Below are 7,803 nucleotides of genomic sequence, written 5' to 3'. Positions count from 1 at the left end.
TAGTTGCTAAATACGGCTGCTAGAATCCTGACTAGAACCAAAAAAAGTTATCATATTACTCCAGTGCTAGCCTCCCTACACTGGCTTCCTGTCAAGGCAAGGGCTGATTTCAAGGTTTTACTGCTAACCTACAAAGCATTACATGGGCTTGCTCCTACCCATCTCTCTGATTTGGTCCTGCCGTACATACCTACACGTACTCTACGGTCACAAGACGCAGGCCTCCTAATTGTCCCTAGAATTTCTAAGCAAACAGCTGGAGGCAGGGCTTTCTTTTATAGAGCTCCATTTTTATGGAACTGTCTGCCTACCCATGTGAGAGACACAGACTCGGTCTCAACCTTTAAGTCTTTACTGAAGACTCATCTCTTCAGTGGGTCATATGATTGAGTGTAGTCTGGCCCAGGAGTGTGAAGGTGAACGGCAGGGCACTGGAGTGACGAACTGCCCTTGCTGTCTCTGCCTGGCCGGCTCCCCTCTTTCCACTGGGATTCTCTGCCTCTAACCCTATTACAGCGGCTGAGTCACTGGCTTACTGGAGCTCTCTCATGCCGTCCCTGCAGGGGGTGCGTCACCTGAGTGGGTTGATTCACTGTTGTGGTCATCCTGTCTGGATTGGCGCCCCCCCCCTTGGGTTGTGCCGTGGCGGAGATCTTTGTGGGCTATACTCGGCCTTGTCTCAGGATGGTAAGTTGGTGGTTGAAGATATCCCTCTAGTGGTGTGGGGGCTGTGCTTTGGCAAAGTGGGTGGGGTTATATCCACCCAGTTTGGCCCTGTCCGGAGGTGTCCTCGGATGGGGCCACAGTGTCTCCTGACCCGTCCTGTCTCAGCCTCCAGTATTTATGCGGCAGTAGTTTATGTGTCGGGGGGCTGGGGTCAGTTTGTTATATCTGGAGTACTTCTCCTGTCCTATCCGGTGTCCTGTGTGAATTTAAGTATGCTCTCTCTAATTCTCTCTTTCTTTCTCTCTCTGAGGACATGAGCCCTAGGACCATGCCTCAGGACTCCTTGCTGTCCCCAGTCCACCTGGCCGTGCTGCTGCTCTAGTTTCAACTGTTCTGCCTTGTTATTATTCGACCATGCTGGTCATTTATGAACATTTGAACATCTTGGCCATGTTCTGTTATAATCTCCACCCGGCACAGTCAGAAGAGGACTGGCCACCCCACATAGCCTGGTTCCTCTCTAGGTTTCTTCCTAGCCTGGTTCCTCTCTAGGTTTCTTCCTAGCCTGGTTCCTCTCTTGGTTTCTTCCTAGGTTTTGGCCTTTCTAGGGAGTTTTTCCGAGCCACCGTGCTTCTACACCTGCATTGCTTGCTGTTTGGGGTTTTAGGCTGGGTTTCTGTACAGCACTTTGAGATATCAGCTGATGTACGAAGGGCTTTATAAATAAATGTTGATTTGATTAATCTCCATGGTGATGACCAGCCTACTGTATGTACAATACACTAACATACATGTACATTAAGTGGTTAGTAAGGAAGGTAAATTAATACTGCACAAAAAATAAAGTGGTTGTTTTTCCCAAGTAATTTGTACGTACATTAAGTGGTTAGTAAGGAAGGTAAATTAATACTGCACAAAAAATAAAGTGGTTGTTTTTCCCAAGTAATTTGATGAATAAAAATATTTAATTTGGGATTCTATTAGAGGCAACAACTCTTACAATTCCACCGATTGAATCCTGCAAGATACTGTTCATAATTAAACTTAATATATTTAAATAGTTCATAATTAAACTTAATATATTTAAATAGTTCATAATTAAACTTAATATATTTAAATAAATAAATAATTTGTTCATAATTAAACTTAATATATTTAAATAAATATTTTTTGTTCATCATTAAAAACGTAATACATTTAAATCAGTATTTAATTTCTTCATAATTAAACAACTACATTTTTTTGTTGCCTAGGCAGAGATGCTGAACATTTTCTTTCTTTCTCCCAAGCTAGACTTATATATATATATACACACACACTATAACATATAACATATATATATACACACTGTAACACTACTATATATCGTTCAGCTGATACACACTACAGATATAACATATATATATATATATATATACACACTGTAACACTACTATATATCGTTCAGCTGATATTAGTAACGCTACAGATATATATATATATATATATATATATATATATATACACACTGTAACACTACTATATATCGTTCAGCTGATATTAGTAACGCTACAGATATATATAGATATATATATATATATACACACTATAACACTACTATATATCGTTCAGCTGATACTAGCAACGCTACAGATTTCACTACAGACTTATATATACAGTGCCTTGCGAAAGTATTCAGCCCCCTTGAACTTTGCGACCTTTTGCCACATTTCAGGCTTCAAACATAAAGATATAAAACTGTATATTTTTGTGAAGAATCAACAACAAGTGGGACACAATCATGAAGTGGAACGACATTTATTGGATATTTCAAACTTTTTTTAACAAATCAAAAACTGAAAAATTGGGCGTGCAAAATGTATACTTTCGCAAGGCACTGTATATATACACTATAACACATATATCTTATATATACAGTGGGGCAAAAAAGTATTTAGTCAGCCACCAATTGTGCAAGTTCTCCCACTTAAGATGAGAGAGGTCTGTAATTTTCATCATAGGTACACTTCAACTATGACAGACAAAATGAGAAAAAAAATTCAGAAAATCACATTGTGGAATTTTTAATGAATTTATTTGCAAATTATGGTGGAAAATAAGTATTTGGTCACCTACAAACAAGCAAGATTTCTGGCTCTCACAGACCTGTAACTTCTTCTTTAAGAGACTCCTCTGTCCTCCACTCGTTACCTGTATTAATGGCACCTGTTTGAACTAATCAGTATAAAAGACACCTGTCCACAACCTCAAACAGTCACACTCCAAACTCCACTATGGCCAAGACCAAAGAGCTGTCATAGGACACCAAAAACAAAATTGTAGACCTGCACCAAGCTGGGAAGACTGAATCTGCAATAGGTAAGCCGCTTGGTTTGAAGAAATCAATAAGATAACTGTGGCTAAATGCCAGAGGGGATTCAGTCATTAAGAAGAGTAACTGTGTGAGACGAGACTCTGGAAAGTCAGTTCATTTCATGAACTCACAGGAGAAATGTGATTGACTGAATATTTACGCGACAATAAATACCGTGTCAGGATGAGCCTGCAGGAAGGAGGATGTCTTCCCTGTAACACACAGCGTTGAGATTGCCTGCAATGACAACAAGCTCAGTCCGATGATACTGTCCTGCAGGTGTGGTGTTACACGTGGTCTGCCACTGCGAGGACGATCAGCTATCCGTCCTGTCTCCCTGTAGCGCTGTCTTAGGCGTCTCACAGTGCGGACGTTGCAGTTTATTGCCCTGTAGCGCTGTCTTAGGCGTCTCACAGTGCGGACGTTGCAGTTTATTGCCCTGTAGCGCTGTCTTAGGCGTCTCACAGTGCGGACGTTGCAGTTTATTGCCCTGTAGCGCTGTCTTAGGCGTCTCACAGTGCGGACGTTGCAGTTTATTGCCCTGTAGCGCTGTCTTAGGCGTCTCACAGTGCGGACGTTGCAGTTTATTGCCCTGTAGCGCTGTCTTAGGCGTCTCACAGTGCGGACGTTGCAGTTTATTGCCCTGTAGCGCCCTAGGCGTCTCACAGCGGACGTTGCAGTTTATTGCCCTGTAGCGCTGTCTTAGGCGTCTCACAGTGCGGACGTTGCAGTTTATTGCCCTGTAGCGCTGTGCGGACGTTGCAGTTTAGCCCTGTAGCGTCTTAGGCGTCTCACAGTGCGGACGTTGCAGTTTATTGCCCTGTAGCGCTGTCTTAGGCGTCTCACAGTGCGGACGTTGCAGTTTATTGCCCTGTAGCGCTGTCTTAGGCGTCTCACAGTGCGGACGTTGCAGTTTATTGCCCTGTAGCGCTGTCTTAGGCGTCTCACAGTGCGGACGTTGCAGTTTATTGCCCTGTAGCGCTGTCTTAGGCGTCTCACAGTGCGGACGTTGCAGTTTATTGCCCTGTAGCGCTGTCTTAGGCGTCTCACAGTGCGGACGTTGCAGTTTATTGCCCTGTAGCGCTGTCTTAGGCGTCTCACAGTGCGGACGTTGCAGTTTATTGCCCTGTAGCGCTGTCTTAGGCGTCTCACAGTGCGGACGTTGCAGTTTATTGCCCTGTAGCGCTGTCTTAGGCGTCTCACAGTGCGGACGTTGCAGTTTATTGCCCTGTAGCGCTGTCTTAGGCGTGTCTTGCAGTTTATTGCCCTGTCTCTTAGGCGTCTCACACGGTGCGGACGTTGCAGTTTATTGCCCTGTAGCGCTGTCTTAGGCGTCTCACAGTGCGGACGTTGCAGTTTATTGCCCTGTAGCGCTGTCTTAGGCGTCTCACGGTGCGGACGTTGCAGTTTATTGCCCTGTAGCGCTGTCTTAGGCGTCTCACGGTGCGGACGTTGCAGTTTATTGCCCTGTAGCGCTGTCTTAGGCGTCTCACGGTGCGGACGTTGCAGTTTATTGCCCTGTAGCGCTGTCTTAGGCGTCTCACGGTGCGGACGTTGCAGTTTATTGCCCTGTAGCGCTGTCTTAGGCGTCTCACGGTGCGGACGTTGCAGTTTATTGCCCTGTAGCGCTGTCTTAGGCTGTCTCACGGTGCCCTGGACGTTGCAGTTTATTGCCCTGTAGCGCTGTCTCGTCTCACGGTGCGGACGTTGCAGTTTATTGCCCTGTAGCGCTGTCTTAGGCGTCTCACGGTGCGGACGTTGCAGTTTATTGCCCTGTAGCGCTGTCTTAGGCGTCTCACGGACGTTGCAGTTTATTGCCCTGTAGCGCTGTCTTAGGCGTCTCACGGTGCACGTTGCAGTTTATTGCCCTGTAGCGCTGTCTTAGGCGTCTCACGGTGCGGACGTTGCAGTTTATTGCCCTGTAGCGCTGTCTTAGGCGTCTCACGTTTGCAGTTTTTATTGCCCTGTAGCGCTGTCTTAGTCTCACGGTGCGGACGTTTATTGCCCTGTAGTTTATTGCCTTGTTGCAGGCCCTGTAGCGCTGTGCAGTTTGCAGTTGCCCTGTAGCGCTGTCTTAGGCGTCTCACCCTGGTGCGGACGTTGCAGTTTATTGCCCTGTAGCGCTGTCTTAGGCGTCTCACGGTGCGGACGTTGCAGTTTATTGCCCTGTAGCGCTGTCTTAGCGTCTCACGGTGCGGACGTTGCAGTTTATTGCCCTGTAGCGCTGTCTTAGGCGTCTCACGGTGCGGACGTTGCAGTTTATTGCCCTGTAGCGCTGTCTTAGGCGTCTCACGGTGCGGACGTTGCAGTTTATTGCCCTGTAGCGCTGTCTTAGGCGTCTCACGCGCTGTCTTAGCGGACGTTGCAGTTTATTGCCCTGTAGCGCTGTCTTAGGCGTCTCACGGTGCGGACGTTGCAGTTTATTGCCCTGTAGCGCTGTCTTAGGCGTCTCACGGTGCGGACGTTGCAGTTTATTGCCCTGTAGCGCTGTCTTAGGCGTCTCACGGTGCGGACGTTGCAGTTTATTGCCCTGTAGCGCCGTCTTAGGCGTCTCACAGTGCGGACGTTGCAGTTTATTGCCCTGTAGCGCCGTCTTAGGCGTCTCACAGTGCGGACGTTGCAGTTTATTGCCCTGTAGCGCTGTCTTAGGCGTCTCACAGTGCGGACGTTGCAGTTTATTGCCCTGTAGCGCTGTCTTAGGCGTGTTGCAGTTTATTGCCCTGTAGCGCTGTCTTAGGCCACATGCCTCCTTGCGGCATGCTTATTTTTTTTGTGCCTTTATTTAACTGGTCAGTTAAGAACAAATTCTTATTTTCAATGATGGCCTACCGGGGAACAGTGAGTTAACTGCCTGTTCAGGGAACTTGCAACCTTCCGGTTACTAGTCCAACGCTCTAACCACTAGGCTACCCTGCCGCCCCTCCACTCTAACCACTAGGCTACCCTGCCGCCCCTCCACTCTAACCACTAGGCTACCCTGCCGCCCCTCCACTCTAACCACTAGGCTACCCTGCCGCCCCTCCACTCTAACCACTAGGCTACCCTGCCGCCCCTCCACTCTAACCACTAGGCTACCCTGCCCACTAGGCTCCCTGCCGCCTCCCACTCTAACCACTAGGCTACCCTGCCTCCTCTCCCTCTAACCACTAGGCTACCCTGCCGCCTCTACACTCTAACCACTAGGCTACCCTGCCGCCCCTCCACCCTAACCACTAGGCTACCCTGCTGCCCCTCCACTCTAACCACTAGGCTACCCTGCCGCCTCTACACTCTAACCACTAGGCTACCCTGCCGCCCCTCCACTCTAACCACTAGGCTACCCTGCTGCCCCTCCACTCTAACCACTAGGCTACCCTGCCGCCTCTACACTCTAACCACTAGGCTACCCTGCCGCCTCTACACTCTAACCACTAGGCTACCCTGCCGCCTCTACACTCTAACCACTAGGCTACCCTGCCGCCCCTCCACTCTAACCACTAGGCTACCCTGCTGCCCCTCCACTCTAACCACTAGGCTACCCTGCCGCCCCTCCACTCTAACCACTAGGCTACCCTGCCGCCCCAACAGATGAGCAGGGACCCTGGGCAATGAAGATCTGCGAAGTTTATTTGGATTTTTACGAATTGTCTTTGAAAGACGGTCCTGAAAAAGGGGCGTTTATTTCTCTCCTGAGTTTATATTAATATATTTATTCTAATAGGTTTAAAAGAAAAATCTCAAAAACATCTTTCATATCATTGGATTGAAACACACAGCCTTGGGCAGCAGAGGCTTCCTCAGCCAGTTAGGAAGACCCTCCCCTCCCTGCCTTGGGCAGCAGAGGCTTCCTCAGCCAGTTAGGAAGACCCTCCCCTCCCTGCCTTGGGCAGCAGAGGCTTCCTCAGCCAGTTAGGAAGACCCTCCCCTCCCTGCCTTGGGCAGCAGAGGCTTCCTCAGCCAGTTAGGAAGACCCTCCCCTCCCTGCCTTGGGCAGCAGAGGCTTCCTCAGCCAGTTAGGAAGACCCTCCCCTCCCTGCCTTGGGCAGCAGAGGCTTCCTCAGCCAGTTAGGAAGACCCTCCCCTCCCTGCCTTGGGCAGCAGAGGCTTCCTCAGCCAGTTAGGAAGACAGCCAGTTGGGCCCTCCCCTCCTGCCTTGGGCAGTCCAGAACCACTAGGCTTCAGCCAGTTAGGAAGACCCTCCCCTCCCTGCCTTGGGCAGCAGAGGCTTCCTCAGCCAGTTAGGAAGACCCTCCCCTCCCTGCCTTGGGCAGCAGAGGCTTCCTCAGCCAGTTAGGAAGACACAACACCCTCCCCTCCCTGCCTTGGGCAGCAGAGGCTTCCTCAGCCAGTTAGGAAGACCCTCCCCTCCCTGCCTTGGGCAGCAGAGGCTTCCTCAGCCAGTTAGGAAGACACAACACCCTCCCCTCCCTGCCTTGGGCAGCAGAGGCTTCCTCAGCCAGTTAGGAAGACCCTCCCCTCCCTGCCTTGGGCAGCAGAGGCTTCCTCAGCCAGTTAGGAAGACCCTCCCCTCCCTGCCTTGGGCAGCAGAGGCTTCCTCAGCCAGTTAGGAAGACCCTCCCCTCCCTGCCTTGGGCAGCAGAGGCTTCCTCAGCCAGTTAGGAAGACCCTCCCCTCCCTGCCTTGGGCAGCAGAGGCTTCCTCAGCCAGTTAGGAAGACCCTCCCTCCCCCTGCCTTGGGCAGCAGAGGCTTCCTCAGCCAGTTAGGAAGACACAACACCCTCCCCCCCACTCTAACCAGCCTCCCTGCCTTGGGCAGCAGAGGCTTTAGGAAGACACAACACCCT

The sequence above is a fragment of the Oncorhynchus keta genome, unplaced genomic scaffold (assembly GCF_023373465.1).
Source record: "Oncorhynchus keta strain PuntledgeMale-10-30-2019 unplaced genomic scaffold, Oket_V2 Un_contig_26978_pilon_pilon, whole genome shotgun sequence".
Lineage (NCBI taxonomy): Eukaryota > Metazoa > Chordata > Actinopteri > Salmoniformes > Salmonidae > Oncorhynchus > Oncorhynchus keta.
The sequence above is the reverse complement of the archived record's forward strand: the minus strand, read 5'-3'. Positions refer to the sequence as shown.